This window comes from Sebastes fasciatus, chromosome 18 (assembly GCF_043250625.1).
Source record: "Sebastes fasciatus isolate fSebFas1 chromosome 18, fSebFas1.pri, whole genome shotgun sequence".
Lineage (NCBI taxonomy): Eukaryota > Metazoa > Chordata > Actinopteri > Perciformes > Sebastidae > Sebastes > Sebastes fasciatus.
The window spans coordinates 8,889,921-8,910,422 of record NC_133812.1 but is presented as its reverse complement, the minus strand read 5'-3'; the positions used below and the strand labels follow the sequence as shown (position 1 = coordinate 8,910,422).

The following is a 20,502-nucleotide window of genomic DNA, read 5'->3' as shown; positions in this document are numbered from 1 at the left end:
CATCTGGACTAAGTATTTATTTGTTTTACGAGTCACAGTAGAGTCTACTTTAGCCTCTTAGCGACTCGTAGTTGATAGTAGTCGCTACAGGTGTAATGCAAGTTAAGAGTTTTGTTATGTTTCCTATGTGTTTATGGGATGAAAGTGTCGTTGTAGTTAGAATTTAGGGTACAATGTTGGTCATCGCAAGTGTCATTGTTAGGCAGTAGTGCCAGTGGATCGACAGTAGGTGTCAGTGTTGCTGCAAGAGCAGTGTATGTGACGGGAGAGTCATGGAAGTCTCGCGTGAATAAGTGAGATCATGAGAATCTGTTAGTACAACATGGAGGCAGAATATGCTGTGTAGCGATTGTCAACCTAAAGTGATATTTTTGCATTTTGCAAGAATCAAATGTGAAGCACCACATTGAGCCTGTGTCAGTGATGTCAATATCAATGGTGCAACCGATGCGGCGCACCGGGGCCTAGAAGCTGTCAGTGGCCCGAAAATTATCTTCCTACACCGCGCCCACACTGATTCTGTTATATGCACTTCTGTTATGTCAAGTAAACAAACCACGTAGGCTACCTATCAGCTGTGCGCTCAAGATCAGACTAGAGACGTTACCACTTATCTTCCTTCGTTTGTTCTTTTTAAAACAGAAAACACATGTTTAATATTGTGATATTTACTGGATATGACACACAATATAGCCAACAGCAGTAGGAAACATTCAGCACCCTGGCGACCCCCCTTCCAGCCAGCTGCCACCTTATTAAGGTTTTGTAGTGAAATGAGGAGGTATCGTATAGATAACGCCTCATTTCAGGAATAATGAACAGGAATAAATAGAAACAGCTGGGTGTCTGACAAAAGTTTAGCTTAAAACGGTGTGCGATGTCGCGCTGCGTCGCTCACGGTTGGGACATTCCAATAAAAAAGGACATGGTTCTTAAGCAGTGTTGTTAATGACTTTTGCTAAACTTCTAATGGGTACTGGTTTCTTTTTGTTATTATGGAGTGGGAGTCGGAAAATGTGCACCTGTGTCTGTGATAACATTTGGCTGCTGAGTCCGAGGCAGGCTGTTAAGTTAGTGTTGATCAATTTGGCACCCCGGCTGCTCTCCGTGGTGCTGATCTAAGGCTGTATTGCAGCATGGGAGTTGCATGGTGAGCCTCTCCATGGTGGCATTGCAATTGTCTGCTTTGCAATTGTCTGAAGCGGTTGTGTGTGTATGTGCATGTATGCGCACGAGCATGCACTTGTGTTTGGGGCGAGGGCTCAAGAAAAAAAAATTGCACCGGGGCCAACTACAATTATTTTATGCTGCTGGCCTGTGTGACATCATTCTGTGCACCGCTACATTATTCTGCTGGCTACAATGCCATAGCTACTGATACAATAATTCAAATGCTACAGCAGTATTCAGTACAGTATATGGATGAAGAGCTACCAGTGATTCACTTGAAATGGAAAAGGAAGTGTTTCATATTGAAAATAGGTTCATGATTAAATGTGCGTCAATACCCCACACCCGCCGAAAAAAAGGAAAATGAGTAAGGAGTAAGACAAATATAAGAGTAAAATGAATTATGTTTTAATTTATTTTGCTTGTAAATGGTGTTTCTTTGCAATTGAAGATTAAAGTTAAATTATAAAGCTTATGTGTCTTTTTATACTCAATTTTATTTAACTTACACTATTATTTATTAATGTATTCACAATACACTCCCTCTGCAATCCGCCTAATGTAATGAATAGTAACAATGAACTGCACTTTGTACGTGCTGAATGTTGCAGTGTTCTCATTACCTTAGCATCTGTAAGATCACTAATCTGAGTGTGAACCAACCCGGCTGCCCTTGTCGAGTTCAATAAACCTACTGTATGTTGATTAATCACCTTAAATTACAATGCTACAACTGTACACTGAACCACATGCACACACACACACACACACACACACACACACAGGCATACACACACCATCCATTAAGTGGTGTGTCGGATATCCAGCCGTGAAATCAACCGCTGAATATGGAGTGCTTCCGTTCGGGGAAAGAGAGATCCATTGATCGCTGTCTCCCGACATAAAAGAGAGTATTGATGCCATACCCCACAAGGATTGGTGTTAGACGTGCAGACGGAGAGGAATCGCACACCGCGGAGGAATCTGACCCTCGTGACCCCCCACATACATCGGGGAGCGTTGATTTGTCTCGTGTCAAACTTCACGGTATACTTTGAGTGCCCTGGGAAGGCCGTCGCTCCGTTCTTCCCCGAAGTCTCTGGATAACAAAGGGAAGACGTTACAGTAAATATGTTTTCGATAAACAATATATTACCAACATCCACAGCCACCTCCCCCATCATTCCAACCTCTAAGACATCACGCTTTCTTCGTACTCCACTGCCCTTTTCTTTTTCTGCTAAGGGACGGGGCCGAGAAATCTGAACTGAATGAACCAAGTTAGTGATAACGAGCAGTATGATAATGGCCATGCTACACTCTGACCCTTAGCTCCTTATTCACATTCAGTGTGATGATGATATTGAAATTCCTCCAGCCCAGGCCCCAGAAAATGAGCGAATACCCACGGTCATTAGGACAGCCTGATCTAGCGGAGACCCATGAGAAAAATGACTGAGCCAAAAGTAATACCTTCAAAAGAACCGCAGTACCAAATTATTATGCTATAAGATCAAAAATATTTTATCCATAAGACTGTAAAATTCTTTAAAAAACACATTTTCTTGTTCTAAGTAGTGAATCCAAATCTATATTTAATACACCTGCAAGGTGGGCTTCACTTTCTATAAACTGAATTTATTAGTGTGGCATCAGAAAAAGTGACTTGCTAAATATTGTGCCCACAAGCAAAGGATGTGACTCAGTTTTCATGTTACACGTCCCCAGTGGAACATTGGCTTATAAAGTGCTCCTCCATAAAATGTCTGCTGTTATGCCATTCTTGGAGCCTCCGGGCAAAAACACTAGAGGTAGTTTGATCTCCTCAGACGTTTAGATTTTTTCCTTTATTCACTGTAAATATGCTCTTAAACTAGGCTAATAAGCACAAATCATCTACTTAATTTTTGTCTGTAATATCTCTTTTCATATTTCTGCATTAAATTTACAAGCGAGACGTTCTCTACGACTGTCTGTCCAGTTTTCGATTGCCACCGCAGCACTCGTATAAAACACTGTGACAGTTTCAAGCAGACAAGCTGTGAGAGCGGCAGAAGTACCGTCACTTTTCAAACTCTTTATTCATCTGCAACAGCGGCGTATTTTGTGACAATTTACAACACGCAGGCATCTGCAGAAAACGGAGTCAAAAGCGCTCGTGTTACTTCCCATGGAGTGGGTGCTACATAGCTGACTGTCTGTCTGTCTGCTCGTGTGAACACACATCAAAGCCTCCTGTCAAAAAACTTCTGATGGAGTTGGAACAGTGACATATTTCAGAGCTATAATCAGTCACAATATGACAGAGAAATTACCACCTTCCCTCAAGAGCAATCAGTCAGTTCCAGAGCCAATCAGCTCATCTGACGCTCACACAAATAGACATGTCAGAAAAACAACAACTATACTGTAACACAACAGTTTTTAGGTGTTTGGAACTCTGAGGAAAAAGTGAGGAAATTTTTGCACTCATGAGACATTAAGTCTTTCAGTGAAATATCTGCGTTTGCCTCATTGAAATAGATATTTGATTCTCAAAACACACTCATCAGCAGCGTTATTAACTTCTCCAATTTGCATCCATATATATATATATATATATATATATATAACTTTAAATGTGCAAGAGCGATAGCAGCTACATCTTCGACAGTTTTTCTCGCCGTGTGCAGCAGCAGGCCAACGCTCCCAGTCAGTGTTAAATGATCATGTTCCAGTCTTATGGTCCAACCAAGATGTGCAACCGCGATGCCCGGAGTGACGAGGCTCCATTTGAGCGGAGAGATAAGACGGCCTCCTACCGGTCTGCCGTTGCTGGAGGAGCGCAGCAGGGGTGTGAGAGGTTGAGGCTGGAGGTTTCAGGGAGGGATACAGGAGGAGTGGGGGGAGTGTTTTTCTGTCGCTTCTTCTGTAATCTGACCAAAGCAAGGCGAGGGAATGGAGGGTGAGGCGAGGTGAGCGGTTGTAAAGTGAATGTGTCACACTGGCAGGCCCCTGGGATGACCCTGTAAACACTGCTCAGTCACGGCTCTGATTACAGAGAGGGAGGGATACAGGAGGAGGGATGGAAACACTGGAGGAGGAGGGTGTGACAACAGGGGAGAAGGAGGGATGAAAACAAGAGGACAGAAAAGGACATGGAAAAGGGAAGCAGGGGGATGCTAAGTGGAAGGAACATGATCTGATGAAAGAGCTGAGAAAGGAGGAAAAATAGACTCACAAACAAGAAGTGTTTTGGAAAAAAAACAACATGAGAGAATGAAAAATCTTTGTAAGTCCTATTATTGTTTAGCCACGATTGTTTTTTTCCCACAGACTGAAGTTCCTGCTTCTGTAGGAAATCATCCAGTCGTGCCGCTGTGTATATAACTCAATCAGAAAGTCAAGACATGGATTTGCCTTCTAGAGTCAATACTGCAGCTACACTGAACTTAATTCCATTTGCATTACGTCACCGCCAGGCTGTGTGCGCCCCTCTGTGCTATTGATCTATGTAGCCTGTGCAACATGAGGATTTTAAATGATGGAGAAGATATCATTTCCATCGACACCTAATTATGTGGCACAAGCAGGAGCGCTGGAAAAAAAAGCAGGAAATTACCCTTGCTTTCTGCATTAATCAGTGATACGAAATTGGAAATACAAATTATTTTTCGCATTATAGATTATTATAGTCACTGATAAGCACAAAGAATGAGCATCAAGAGTGTGACGCAACCAATAAAGTGAGGAGAGGCAAATTGGGCCAATCGGAAGGCCGTACACACTCAGCATGTCGGAGGAAAGCCAAAGAGACACAGCGAGAGGGAGATTGGGACTGAGTAATGAGAGTCAGTGTTCGTCTGTCTTTGGGCTCAAGGTTGTTTCTGGTCTTGATAGCCATCTGCATTCAGTGACGTGGGCCAGATGGATTAGTTTAATATTGAATTAGAGCTGTCTCTCCATGTTCACAGTTAGCTTGTATAATGTCTCATGTCATTCATCTGGAGCGGCCTTCCCCTTGGCTTCTTCCAGGCAAAAATCTGAAAGACAAGGAGAGTGGAGAGGGGAGTTAGGTATAGGCTATGAGCAGAGTGAGTGTTCTTTTCTTTTAATATACTGTTATACACTGAATTATGGAAGTCCACTGCTGCCAATAGGGGTGGGTGATACGGTTAAAATCTTCTATCATGGTATATGTAATATTATATCATGGTAATATATATCACATGATACAGTAATTGTTCTGTAAATTTAATTAATTAATTAATTAATTAATTAATTAATTAATATTACTGTACTTCTTCACATTTGATTATTTCCTTCTTTTATTTGAAACTTCCATACAAACAAAAACAACACTTGAGTTAAAAACAAAAGCCTCAAACTTTCAAAATGGAAGCTTTTAGGTTCCCGAGAACAATAATTTCAGTGTTAAAGTTTTAAGGTTAACAAGTGCAAATAATACAATAGAGTTTACCAAAAGAAAAAAAAAGACTTGACTTTCCTGCAGGGTTTGTAGGAAAAAAGCTGACAGAAAGCTGACAAAACACAAAATAAACAATAGTGTGCAAATGTCTGGGAATAATGTTCTTCTCACGAGATGACGCGAGATCATGCAGAAACCACGAGACCAGGAGAGAATTGCTGCTGTGATGGAAACTATATTGCCAGATCTTTACCGGTGGACATTTTTCTACCATTGCACAGTACATACCATCATATCGCCCAACCCTAGCTGCCAATATTAAAATGAAATAATTTGATCAAATTTGTTTGTGCAAGATATATGATCAGGTGATCAACAAGATTTGCTGATGACATGTCAGCCCTGGTCAGAAACCAGAGCAGTGAAATAGCTTCCCCTGATTAGTTCATTTCAGCCAGTCAGATGGTAGTAGGCTATATCCCACCCAGTGGGTTTGAGAGTTGACTGACAAATTTCACAAAAGATGCCTAGGAGAATCCTGCCAGCATGAAAATGACCATAAAAAGCCATCCCCTTTTCTTTTTATTAGGAATGAGGTAAAATCAGGACACAAGTCCAGATTGCAATTTCATTATCAAGCTTAGATTGCACATTGTCTGCCAGTTTGACATTTCACAGTTCTCAATTTAATTACATTATTATTATGGCAGTGGACTTTGGGGTGCACTAAAAATGATTTGTCTGTGGAGTTTTTAATTTAATTTTTATGTATCATTTAACATTTTATTATTGTCATATATCATGAGCACACAACAGATTTTTTTTCCCATTTTATTATTGGCATCACCTGGTTTCCATACAAATTGTCCTTTCTTTTCCTGATTTTGTGTATTTCTCACTTTTATTTATGTGTGTTTAATGTCACTAGTTGTCTCATTCGATGTATCGTGATTTTCTTTACCCCATTTTTATACTCTGTTTCTGATCAAAATGTCGTGCCAATAAAGCTCCAATAAACTGAACTGAATTGAACTGAGGCGGGAGGGAGCGCGCTACCTTGTCTCCCCTCAGAAGCTAATATACTGCCACACATCCATCAAACAAAAGAACTGCTGTAAAAAGCACAAAAACAGAGCAATGTAAAAATAAAACTAAGGATTGAAAGACTCAGAGGGGGAAACCAGTGCCAGGCATCAACACCTTCCATACACACTCAAAAAACCCAGTCTCTCAGTTTTTCAAATTTAAATTCTAACTTGTTTTACTAGCCAGACCTTAAAGCAACAGACCGCAGTATCATTACCATATACATAAAAAAGCAGAGCACTGTAAACTTCCAAACATCCTTCATAGATGGGCAAAGAATAGTAAAATCTTTCATCGAAAAAAAAGTGAAAGCATTAACCGAGCTGTGTTGGATATTAAGAAAAATATTTGACATTGCGGCAGATTTATGAAAAAGCTGCTGCATCATGGCCCAAATAAGTCAGTCAATGAAAAATGGTTTGATGCAGACGACAGATGTTAGAGAAAAACACTAAGAAATTTATTAAGTCAAAACATAGACAAACTCCGTCTCTCTCTCTGCAAGGCACTCCCCCTTTACAGTCGTCACACTTCTACCCTAACCACTCACACACACACCTTTTCCATTTCCATCATTCCCCCTACCCTGAGCTGACTCCCCCAGACTGACAGTGTGGATGATTCCTCCTGTCAGGCTGCCTTAAGTGGGCACTGCCATTCCATAGCTGCCTCTCTCTCTCTCTCTCTCTCTCTCCACTGCAGCACTCCCCCCCGCCTGATCCTGCTCTCACCTTCTCTGTGGGCTGCTCTCTCCCCAAAACTTTCTCCTCTTCCTCCTTTCCCTCACATCTTCATCCATCCATCCTGCAGACTCATTTGGTCTCAAATCACTGCCTAACTTATACCCTCCAACACAAATTCTCCTCCTTTCCATGTGGGTGTAGAAGATGGAATTGGGTGTATAATAATTGGCTTTCAGGGAAAGCTCATGGGCCGACGGATGATCTGCCAACCCGTTCTCAGTCCCAACTCGTCATATACCGACGCTCGGTCAGTGCCCCTTGGAGCCTGATACCGACGCACCGAGGCACCCTTTAACTAACTTCAATGGATTATTACACGGTCAGAGCAACTGAAGTAAGAGCGAGAAAGTCTGCATAGGGTGGGTGGGAGGAAGTATGGGTCAAACAAACACAGGACATTCACCCAGGAGACCGCTGTTCATGACTCGTGTGAAACCAAGTCAACGTTGACTTATTTTACCATACTTTTGTTACGTAACTTCTGTACTTAACTAACGCAGTTCCGTAACAAACTGTTATTTTACGTAACAAACAGTTATTTTACGTAACAAACATACTTACCCTAACGTCCAAACCATGATCTGTTCTGAAGCCTATGACCAAGTTTTGTTGCACAAACCTAACCCCGTAGTTTTGTTGTGTAAATAAACCTAAAAACTAAGTATACCTATGTTGGAAGTTTATTTTGAAAAGACACTGTATGCACAAATAACATATTTATAAGAAGTGAAAGCCAGTTGTTCGTTCCATTGCAGCAGCAGCGCCCAGCAGCAAAGCACTTCTGCCATTTTGGACTGAACAAAAGTAAAACAAAATTATTTCTATTTTATTTTCATAATTTTAATGTCTCTACTGAAATGGCCTGTGTTGAACAATACAGATATAAATATGCATTCTATTATAACTATTTACTTATTTATTTATTAAACTTTTTGCCCGGCTGCTTCCCAAAGGAGTATAGTGAGTACGGCCACAGACTCAATGGCGTTTTCAGTCCAAAATGGTGGCAGCGCTACCGCAGCGTCATCTAGTGGGTTTTGTCAAAAAAGCATTGGAGTTTTGTCTTTTTGCTTCTAGACTCTTAGTAATGCATGTAACAAGCGGAAACTGCACTTTTCCTGTGAACACAGGAGTTTATTTGAAAAGACATGCATGCATGTAACGAGCAGAAAGTGACACGCCGTCCCTGACACGTCCAAAACTCACACTAGAGGGCTACCTAGAGCGTCACAATTTGAAGCGTAGTGCCACTGATTAAGCGTCGGTATTTGACGAGGGTGTTGGATCTGCTGGGATAGCTGTTGTGCATGCGCTAGTTTTGCCAAGTCAGCAGAGGCCTCAGGTCAGTTTTTTAGTGTGCTGAACTCCATCTGACAATCAGAGGGTGTAATAGTTTTAACAATAACACTGATCCATAGAAAGAAAGTGCCTGTGATATCACCCTCAGATCTCTCCAGGGATATTTTTAACACAGTATTTGGGTTTACACTCGCCAAATGTCAGAGTGGGGCCTGGGAATTAAATAGCTGAAGTGGGACAAGCAGCAAGTGGCGACTACAGCATTGAACTGTGATGCAAGCATGCCCTTAAACACTTCTTTTTAACCCTTAATATTCTGTTTTCATATAGACTTTTCATATGTTTAAAGCATCCTTCAAACTAGAATTTAAATGGATTCGCTGATGCTGAAAAATGCAGAGCCCAAAACAGTGTACTCTGGTTAAAATGTCTTAAAATCTGAGACATTGAGTTGCAGTTCAAAGCCATTAAAGTGTCAGTTAAAGTTGAAACACTGAAAGGGTTTGAGGTGTCTTTTGAAGCGTACAAGTCAAAAGCAACTGAAATCAGAGTTTAAGCTGAGCTTGAATGTAAGCAGTGAAAGTTGTTGAACTGTTGTTTAACAAGTAAGAGATGAAAACTTACAACATCTCAGTGTCAGGTTGGATCCATGTTAAGGCTCAGATACTTTCTGCACTCTGCGACAGCTGCAGACTTGTACCGGTCGCGCGGACACACATGTGGTTCCATTCATACTACAATTAAGGGTCTGTGTCCATCTGGTGTTCCACACATGAACATTTCCCAATCCACACGCCACACGTTTGATTGCAAGCATTTTCATCTCTTCCATGCTTGCTTTTGCGTGATTTCTCGCCAGGAGTTCAAAGCCATTTGGCTGTCTTTGTATTCCTTTAAAGGTACAGTGTGTAACATCTGGCGGCATCTAGTGGTGAGGTTGCAGATTGTAACCCCTCCCGTGTGCCAAGTGTGTAGGAGAGCTACGGTTGCCGACGTGAAAACACAAATGGTCCTATCTAGCTGTTGTAAGAGTAGCGTAGGTCATTTGGAGAATAGCAGAGCCAGTGCGTAGTGTGTGAGCAAACAAGTGAGCTAGTGGAGCCGGTTAACTCCGGAGTGAGTAACGTTATCGACTCCGGCACAAGCAGGAAAGTTATATAGATATGCTATGTAGATATAAACGGCTCATGCAAAGGCAACGGAAACACTATGATTCTTATTTTCAGGTGATTATACACTTAAGGAAACATACTTACTAGGGATGCTAGTTTTTAATTTTTTTTCTAACCGATAGCCGACCCTCGTTAACCGATTATTAACCATTAACTGACAAGACTGGTGCATTGCGTGCGGTGGTTTTAGTGCCCAACAAGCAGCACAGCTACAACGACAACCCGATACACAAACAGGTTAAATCCATCATTTATCACTAGCTGCAGCATATGCGCGAAATAGACAACTGAGTCCCCAGTTCAGCTGTCCGGGAGAATTAACAGCCATGATGCTATGTGCGTTGTCGTGGACACATGCAGCCACTGTCACAGTAAAAGTCTCCCCCTCATCTTTTAGTTTAGCTGCGAGGTGGTCAGCTGTGTGTCTGCCTGGTGTATTCTGTCAGCCCATTGCAACGTTAGCGAGTGACCGACAGACCATGTGTGTGTGTGGTGCGTTCGCAGCTGTACATTATATCGCTGCTGGTGGCTTCGTGCTCGTCGTTGTCAGACACTTACGGTCTGTCAGCCCGGCGTAACGTTAACGAGTGTCCGTTGGGCTGCGTCTGTGTGGGGTTGTCGGTGGTGTTGTAGCTGTGATCGTAACAGTGCAGTTTGTGTACAGTTTATTTGTCGGTGAATAAATGCTACAACTCCTCAAGACCCAAGCCAAGTTCTTAAAACGATTAAATGGGTAATTATTAACATCCCTTATACTTAATAATATTATATTCCATTTCTGCTGATAGATCCCACTAATTGTTACACACTGTTCCTTTAAAGACATTTTCTAAATGTTTTCTCTTTCGGTTTAAATCAATATTAGCGGTGCAGCACAGCAAACATTTCTAAAACTATCACTTCTTTGATGGCTTGTATGCTCGCTAGTGAGACAGGCGAAAAAAAGAGACCGAATGATGGACAGATATAAAGAAATTAGAATAAGAGAGAAGGAGAGAGAGAGGAGGAGCAGAGAAGATAAAGGATGGGACAAATTGGTTTGGAGCAGCGGAGATGCCTGCAATCATAATGGGGAAGACAGACAGCCGGATAGATAGATGTGTGTGGGAAAAACCACAGCTTGCACTCTAACCGGATTCTGATCCCTTACTGGAAATGTTTGTGAGAACCTGAGCGTTTGTGGCTGCCTGATACATAAATGGTGGTGTTGTTTTTTTTTTATATCTCAAAAGTTAGGAAGACAAACCGAGAAACCGAGAGAGAATCTAAACAGAGAAACGGTGACATCCCTCGATTCTTCACTGTTCTTTATGGCAGATTGACACCCCTAAACTAAATGACTTTTTCTTTTCAGTGTAGTGCCAGGGTTACAGCACTCTATATGGCCTTAATATCCACTTTCGGTTCAGTAGTAAGGAGGACAGAAAAGAGGATCCATAGCTATTCATCCTTATCACGGCCATTTTTATCAATTTGTCATGTTATCGATCGGACAGGGAAGCCGAGGCTCTGCAGCATCCGAGCAGAGGTAAAAGAGGAATAGAGATGGTACCTCAGGAGTTTGACTCTCACACCGCGTAGCATAGACCAGCACTGTTGTGTGTGTATGTGTGTGTGTATGTATCTGATATGTATGGGTGAGCCCTTTTGTGGTTTAGCCCCCTGATACACCCACTGTACGAGGAGAGATGGATGAGGCACAACAGAACAATATAACCTCTGACCCAGACACTAATGAATCCGCCCTAGCCTTCTGACACTAGGTGTTCATGCACATGCACACACTGGGATACACAGCATCATCAGGATGAATGGTTTTTCTTGTATGGTGTACAAGTTTATATGGAAAAGTCACGAGGACGGTGTGTGTGTTTTTGTGTGCCTGGCTGAGCATTTTGCTCCAACTTGTTAAAGGCTACAAAAAGTGAGCACTACTGAAATAAAAAAGAAGTTGTCATGTAGTTTTTTTTTTTTCTTTTGTACTTGTACACCAAAGCCATTTTTCAGAACATTGTTTTTCTTCCATCCCACAGCACCTCGAAACACATGCCTTGCTGCTCACATTACCTCGAGTTGTTGGCTTAGTGCATGTTTTCCCACACCCATTTGTGTGTATGTATTTACAGGCATTCGCAGCGAGACTATGTTTGCCATTATTAAATATTAAAAGTGGGAGTGTTTGCTCTGTCTGATAGACCAGCTACTGCTAATGGCACTGTGCGAGTGTGTGTGTGTGTTAGTCATGAGATGAGGCACTTTATTGCTGGAGCTGCTTCTCAACTTCGTCGACGGAGGGAAACACGGCGCTCTCAGTGTTTCAGCGAGGGTGGCTTACCCCCTGAATTGTCTGTCTTGCCTCGGCGTGTAGGCTGTCTCAGCGTCTCTCAGCCATCTGTCTTTCTGCTCAGGTCTTTCTTAAGATTCACTGCCTGCACCGAGGCATCACTAGGAGGGTTTACTGACTGAATTCCCAGAGGTTTTGGGGAGGTATGATTGAATATGAATTTCAGTTTGGACTAGGTTATCTGTATGCCCAACGGTGTGCTATGTCTATTCCCTTATTCAGCACTGTTTCATGAAGAACAAGCTGATTTCTTTAAAGATGGCTTTAAAGTTAATTTAAAATTTGTACTTTTTTCACTTGACAGAATGGCATACCATATTTTTAAAGCTGCACTTATCAATATTTTTGTATTAACAATGGGCCAAGGGACTTTGTGTAATGTGAAAGGTTTCGCTCAAGTGACGAACACACTGAAAATCATCATCCGCCTCTGCAGTTCCCATTAGAGCTGTAACGATTAATCGATTAATCAATTCATTGTCAACTATTAAATTAATCGCCAACTATTTTGATAATCGGTTTGAGCATTTTTTTTTAAGAAAAAATGATAAAAATTCTTTGATTCCAGCTACGTAAATGTGAATATTTTGTGGTTTCTTTACTTCTCTATGACAGTAAACTGAATATCTTTGAGTTGTGGACAAAACAAGACATTTGAGGAAGTCATCTTTGGCTTTGGGAAACACAGATCAATATTTTTCTCCATTTTCTGACATTTTATAGACCAAACAACTAATCGATTAATCGAGAAAATAATTGATAGTTGCAGCCAGGGGTGGAACGGTTCACAAAATTCACGGTTCAGTTCATATCACGGTTTTTCACGGTAATGTCTCTTCCTTGTGTACAAAGAGACAAAACATAGGCCACTTCTTCCAGCAGGCGTATTCGTTCAAACATTCAGCTCTGCTGCAGTTGAATATAAAGGATGCACTGGGGGACAAAACGTGGTCACCTTGTCTAGTGCATCTCAATGAATGGTTTCCATTGCCATCCTTGGAAAAAACATTGGGCTCAGGTGCATGGTCCTGCACACAGGTCCCCAAAGCAGGGAGAGCATTGGCAGCAACACTATAGCTCAGCGGCACCTGCTACCATTGTTTGACTGTTGGATTGAATTAATGCTGAGAATAAGGATGGTGAGTGTCAGCCTGATGACAAATGTGAAAATGACTATGGCTAATGAAAACTTCACTGTCTTGTTTGGATCTACAGTAGGTGTCTTGTGGTTTTGATGTGTTCCATGACTTTTTCCTCTCCCAGTGATCTACTGTTAGCACTGATTATACTGTGCGTCTGGTTTCTTTCTACCTCCTGTGACCATACATCCATTGTTCAGTCTTTTTTTTCTATGTCCTTTACTCTTCCAGACTCCTTCCTTTTCAATCAATGTCTCACTCTATTTGCATCAGTCTGTTTCACATGCCACCACCTGGGGAAAGGTTTTAAAGATTTATTATGAATTAAATCACAACCTTGCACAGTGGTACGGCAGTCTTCTAAGAATTTTAAATTATTGTTTCAAAAATAATGTCGACCCTGGTTCGTCTTGTCGTAGGTACAGGCAGCGAGGAACCAAAGTTAACATGCAGATATTCCCCCAGACACATAATCCCTCTGTATTCATGACCATATGAGTTATGTATGGCAGCAAATGCATTTGAACTCTTTCATATCTTGCACCTGTACCGTACCAGACTCTGGAAACTCTAAGACACCGTGTATTTGTCTAGGGATGTTTTTGTCAAACCACATGGAAGAGTTAGCAGATGAAAGGGCTGCTCACGCTCAACAAGGGACAGACAAGAGGGACAATCCAGCGGTGACATTTAGCTGAGGAGCACTGCCCTTTAACGAAAGTCAATTTAACAGGAACGCACAAAGGTCAGTGTGTTTAGGCGGGGCCTTTATGATGAGCTATAAACTGCAGCACGTTGGTGACACACTGACAACATCCAGTTGTACATCATTTGCTTTCTCACACCTCTCACTTACTGTAGCTGTCCTGACTGATGTATTTACCTGCAAACAATAGCATTAAATGTCCTTTCATGTCACAATGAAAAGCTACAATAAAAGCTCAGATATTTGCATGCATTTTTTATATATTTCACAAACCTGGTACTTTGAAGTTGCCTGAGGGGTTTGAATTGATTTCATTTTTAAAAAACAACACACTGCTACACTGACGGGCAAAATCACAAAAGGAAAGCACCCGCAAAGAATGAAATGCACCCCCCTAACTGCGTTGCCAAGCAAATAGCGTCTCGGTGCTCCTGCGCTATTTGCACATATTCAAATTAGGTAATATGCGTACATTTGGTACAAAAGTCCCATTTCTATACAAATGAGCCTCATTGTAAAAGCAGTCCAATTCACAAAGATCAGCGCTACACGCAGTTACAGGGCAATTATTAGCGTCTTCAGAGAGTTGATGGTAACTGAAGCGCTTTTATAAAGGGTGTCTGCTCAAACTCATTCATTTTGGGATGCAGTGGCAGGATGCAATGACAGTTCTGTCATGAAAAATAAATGAATAAAGCTCCCCTACATGTAATCTTTGAAAACACAAGAAAAAAACAGAAAAAGGGTTATATAAACAAATATACAAATGATTTCTTCCCCCTCTCTCCTTTCCTAAATCCTGGGCTTACATTTTTTCCTTTCCTCTCTCTTAAAGGACCAGTGTGTAATAATTAGGGGGCTTTATTGGCAGAAATGGAATATTATATTAATAAGAATGTTTTTTTTAGTGTATAATCCCCTGATAGTAACCTGATTGTTGTGTTTTCGTTACCTTCGAATGAGCAGTTTATATCTACATAGGGAGCGGGTCCCCTCTCCATGGAGTCCGCCATGTTGCACCACCAGAAGAACGGACAAACCAAACACTGTTAACTTGTCCTGCTTGGGCCGCTCTCTCTCTCTCTCTTGCTTCACCACTCACTTCCCACGTACACACACACACTACTACGTACTGGCTCTGCTCCAACTGGCTCTAAAGAGGGCCATTCGCGTTTTCGCGTCAGCCACCGTAGCGCTCCAACACGCTTGGCACACGGGAGAGGCTTCAGTTGGTTGCAATCTTCTCAACTCACCGCTAGATACCGCCACATCCTACACACTGGACCTTTCATTTCCTTCGGGAGGTTTGGATGGAAGTGGCACTCTGGCCAGGCCCTCCTGACAAGGCCTCTGGTTCAGGCTGACTCTCAACCCTCACAACCAACGTATTATTGGCCTCAAGCGCATTTAAACTTTGCCACATAGATAATTGCAATGAAATGCAAAAGAAGGGCAATTGGTCTCAGCTGTAAAACTTTATGGACGTGTTTGTGCTGTAATATCATTAGCGCAATATCGTTTGTGAATCGGACATTGAGACGAGGCAGATAGTGGTTGCAAAGTATGCATCATTTCCTTTCTCTTCCGTTCCCTGCTATGTTGGCACCACAGTAGCTGTTTGGCTAGAAAGACACAATGACTAACCATAATATCTCTATAACTACATTTATGATCAGATTGACACATTACACAGACTCGTGACGGTTATTGAAAGTTAAAGTCACACCTCTTCTCTCGTACAATTCACGAGCCTTCAGCTGTGCGAGTACTTCCCTCAGTGCAGCTGTCAATCACAGCTGTCAATCATGACGTCTCACCCCCTTTTTATAGCATCAAATAACTTATTAAAACCAAACTTATCTGAAAAATGAACACTTGAACATACATCACCGTGATAAGAACTAAACTAATATGACAGAAATCATCTTTAGGTCAAATATATTTGACGTCTACTTTGACTTTTTATTTTGCCCCATGTCCCATCTGCTAACATGGAGGGGGCGGGATTTATGACCTAAACTGCAACCAGCTACCAGGGGTTAATCAAGATGTTTTGGCTTCACTTTTGCGGAGCTGTCATTTTGTTCATCTTTATATACAGTCTATGCTCACACCTCACAACCGACGTATTATTGGCCTCGAGCGCATTTATACTTTGACACATAGAAAACTGCAATCCAACGCAAAAGAAGGGCAAATTGCACTCGGCTGCAAAACTTTATGGCCGTTTTTGCGCTGTAATGTCATTAGCATAATATCGTTTGTGAATCGGACATTGAGACGGGGCAGAGTATGCATCACTTCCTTTCTCTTACTTCTTTGTTGTAGCTTCTTTTCAGTCCCTCCCTACATTATGCTCTAGCAGAATATCCTGTTTCAAACAGAAATAATACAATTTCAGAGGCAAGATGCCATCAAAGAGATGTTTCATCTTTAGCTTGCGTGCCCAAATTATAGCCCTTGTGACATCTGGATGGATCACTATCTTGCTATCTTGCAGTCAAGGTGCCAGGAAGTCTAGCATTCCAGGTCACGATCTTGCCATTGTCGGATTATTATCTTGCATGAATTGTCAACATTGATTAGTGGTACATATTCAATTCTATATATGAGAATGTGCAGATCTGAACTGGTCTAAACTCTAGCCCACTATGCACTTCTTGCAAAGAGTGCATTGTCGATATCTGCAGTGAAAAGAAACCCCCATTGTATTCCACCACCGGCTTCTACCTGAGAAGAGACAGGCAAACTGAAGGCAGTTAAACCACTGCGAATCAGGAGAATAGACTTCAAAGATAAGCTGATTTATACACAACTTTTCACCTCACGAATGCTGATATGGGGATGTTAGCATTCGGTGAGACAGGAATGTTGAAGCCGGCCGGGCTCTCTGTGATGTATTGCACAGAGGGGCCGTGTATTATTTCATCTGTCTCCAAACGCTCCATCTTCTCTGCTCTCTCATGTTGTTTTCAGAGGACGGGTATTATGTTCTATTCACAGATCCTTTTTTCAAATACTGATAAACATGATTTGCGTTAGCATACATTAAAAACAAAAAAAAACACAAACTGAATAGAGGAATTTAATCTACGCAGTAATTGAGCTTTGGGAAGCGGTTTTAATTAACACTGTTTTACATTCACACACTTTGAATACTTTCATTGATGAGAGAATTCTGGCATATTCGTTTATCTGGGGATTATTGAATCAAAATGTAAGTTGTTTGAATTAATAGAAATGTTTAGGGAAGATCTGCATATTCAAACACAATATATAGAGGATTAGTAAGTTAGAAATACCAACCAGCTTTATCATCAATTACCATACTTCCAATATAATAACATAAAGTCCCTTCACAATAAAATGATACATCTATAGGGTTTTTGTTATTCTATCTTCTTCTCTTCAAGCTCATACAGAAATTTAAGCGAAAAATAACCAGTTCTATTGGTAAAAGCGAATTGCATGTTCAGACAAATAGAGAACATTTTATCGTGTAATGAAATGGGCTTTCATTCCACAGAGAAAGACACCGACAATGCATTACAGGAGCACAAAATGTATCAGAACTTGAAGTTCTTCAAGGATATCTTAAAGCGAGGGTTGGCAGATGGTTTTTGGCATCATTGGGCAAAAATTCCATAATAACCTTTCAGCATATTGAAATTAAAGTGTTCTGAGAGAAAACTAGACTTCTGCACCTCCAGGCATTAAAAAATCGAGCCTGTGACAGGAGACTTTGGCCAATTACAGATCATTTCGGAAAAAGAGCGTTCCTATTGGCTGTTCATTCAACGGAGGCAGCTGTCAATCACTTGCGACTCTGATCAAATGGTCAAACTAGGCAGCGCTGATCAAATATTAATTAATATTACTCTACTGTTACTGTTATGCCTATTTCTTGCATACAATGTTTTCAGAAACATCTTGTAGTGTACTGTTTGGCAGTAAAATGAGGAGAAAGTTTGCTCCGGCTGGAGGGCGGTGCTTTGTATTTGCCCAACTGATCTCAACTTGGCGGCCTGGTCACAAACATTTTCATTTTACGGCTAAACGGTGCACTAAAATATGTTTCTGAAACCATTTTATTTGAGAAATAGGCATTACAGTAACAGAATATTGATTCATATTTGATCAGCGCTGCCTAGTTTGACCGTTTGGTCGGAGTTCGCGAGTGATTGACAGTTGCTCAGAGACGGCAAGGCTCCGGCTCGGCTCTGATTGGTTGTTTTCCTCCGGTCTGTGAAATCTTGCAGATGCCATTAGGAGCACCGGAGGACACAGAGGCACATGATTTTTTTTTTTCAGATTACCTGTCTCATGCACTCTTGTCAGGATATAGTGACCATTTTATAAAAAATACTTTTTTCAATCATATTTGCTCCAAACTTGCCTACTGCAGCTTTAATGAGGCCCTGAAGGGTCAAGCAAGGTGGTATTTTCCAAAAGTAGAATAAGAGTCGATTACTCAGGCCTCAGGTTCATGTAAACAATGTCTGTACTTTTCACATTTACTCCTACAGACCTGGATACAGCTTCCCCAGTGGCATAGATCATCACCCTCACCACCCTGTGATCCTTTGTGGATCTCAAGAGTTTGACTCAGTCTCTGTGTTTTCTTAGCCTCCTCTTGCCTCTATCATCATCCGACTCTCATGCCTTCCTCCTTCCCCTCTGCCCCACCTCTCCCCAGTCTTCCTTTTCATTTCTCCTCTTCTGCCATTCTTGCTGGTGATGAGAAGCATTATTTCTCAGAGCTTTTACACCCGTAAGGCCACTGCCTGGCTTTTGGCAGACGTTGATAAGGGATGATGCTGCGGTTGCCAAGCCATACAAATTATTTCAGGAATAAAGAGATCAATAGCATCTTTTAGCAAATCCTCCCCCTTCCCAGACCACCGTTCACCTCGAGTTTATTTTTCACCGGCAGAATAGAAGTTAGGGCAAACAAAGAAAAATCTGAGGGAGGCAAGTTTTAAACGGTGTTGTGCACCAGAGGTCATTCATAAGAAACAGGGAAACACAAATGTCAGCTTTTCTCTTTGCTGAAGTTGTCAAATTTCAGGATCAAAGCTACAACTTTTGTGTGTATGTGTGTGAGAGTGTCTGAACACAGTGCATGTTCACCTCAGTTTTTTGCTTTCAAGCCTTTAAATGAGTAAAGGAGTTGTTTTGAGAAATACACTTTTTTGTTTTCGGAGAAAAGTTTGATATTAATTTCATGTCTGTGGTAGTAGAGCAGGAGCCAGGCTTCCTTCCAACCTTGAGACCTTAAAAATAGCGAGGATTTCAAAACCAAAGTTGGTGGTCAGTGGGTTGTCCCCCAGAAACATTAGAGTTTCCTGCATTCTAGTGACTTTAAGACAATGAAAATAATAAGTACACTGCAACAGCATTTTTATGTCAAAGTTCGAATTTTACCTTTAATTCTCAGGACAGAAAACTGAATAATTTGCCCCTCTGGCATAAACTTTCCGAGTGAATATCTAGCGTGAACTAATACGGCTTTCTCCAGTGTTAATGCAAAGCTAGGCTAACCACGTCCCTGCTAGCCTCAGAGACACAAGAGTGGTGTTGTTCTTATCTCACTTGTGGTGAGAAATCAAATTTACAAACTTCACGTATGACAAGCTAACACATTCAGGCAATCTGCCTTTTCTTTTTACAGCGGGCAGTTTGACATGCCACAGCTGCAAAAGCATAACTGTAATTAATTACCTTAATTACTGCGTTCCCTTCAGGTGTGTCAGTTGGCTTAGGGTGTTGGCTTTGTGTGTGATAGCTCACTACATGAAACACTTCAATGGACAATTCAACAGAACCATGGTATTAGGCACGCTTGTGCTTTTCCTGCTATGACAAGTAAAACAAATACACGGGAGTTTCTCTTTTTGATATCCATTAATATAGCAGCAAACAACTATCTGTTATGTAAAGATATAGAGGAGTAATGTCTACCTGAGCAGAGAATGAAGTCACTTTGTCTCTGTGTGTGTTGTAATCTAAGCTTCTTTTTGCTTTGTTGACAGAGTTGGGTCGGGCTGCGTGTGCCTTTTTGTGCATGTGAGCGTGCCCCCCTCGTTCACTCACTGCCTCCGTCTGAACTACTCTCATACAGAGGTTACAACTGATAATGCCGTCCCGACCGATGGCACCTTCGTGGAAACGTAGCCCCGCCCTCCGTTCCCCCTCAGGTAAACACTGTTCGCTCTGTCAGCACTGTCACCGTTGTTTTCACTTTTAGCTCTGTTAGTAGCGTTAGCTGCAAGCATGCTTAGAGCCATGTGGAGTAAGGCTGTCAAAATTTGCCGAAATTGACATTTGAATATTTGTTCTAAAAAGGAACATAGGTTGGAACTATTCCAATACCTATTCAACCCCCACAAAATAAATACAATGACAAACATCGTCCCTGAAAAACGGCAATATACT

At 41.5% G+C, this 20,502-nt stretch overlaps 1 protein-coding gene across 2 annotated transcripts in view; it reads left to right on the top strand.

The window, feature by feature from the left end:
* Positions 1-20,502, top strand: part of nrxn3b (neurexin 3b) — a 458,514-nt gene that overhangs the window by 5,445 nt on the left and 432,567 nt on the right. For both annotated transcript variants that reach the window (XM_074615644.1, XM_074615645.1), the window contains exon 2: positions 20,100-20,264. The gene's annotated coding sequence lies outside the window, so the exon portion shown is untranslated. The remainder of the gene's footprint in view (positions 1-20,099; positions 20,265-20,502) is intronic.